Genomic DNA, 217 nt, shown 5'->3' with positions numbered 1-217 from the left:
GAAAGGTGTGCGTTACCTCAACCTCAAGCTTTTACCAACATTCTCATACATACTTGCAAGCAAACGCAAACGCCTACAAGATTAACAGTTTTGGTCACTACAAATTGACACTTTAGTGATGCTCTACCACCGTATATAAATAAATTTCTTCCCATTGATTGACCACAAGCCCTCTTTTTTCATCAGCACCGCACCCTTGCCTCTGTTTTCAATATTA

This window comes from Palaemon carinicauda, chromosome 5, assembly GCF_036898095.1.
Source record: "Palaemon carinicauda isolate YSFRI2023 chromosome 5, ASM3689809v2, whole genome shotgun sequence".
Taxonomy (NCBI): domain Eukaryota; kingdom Metazoa; phylum Arthropoda; class Malacostraca; order Decapoda; family Palaemonidae; genus Palaemon; species Palaemon carinicauda.
Note: the sequence above shows the minus strand (reverse complement) of the source record.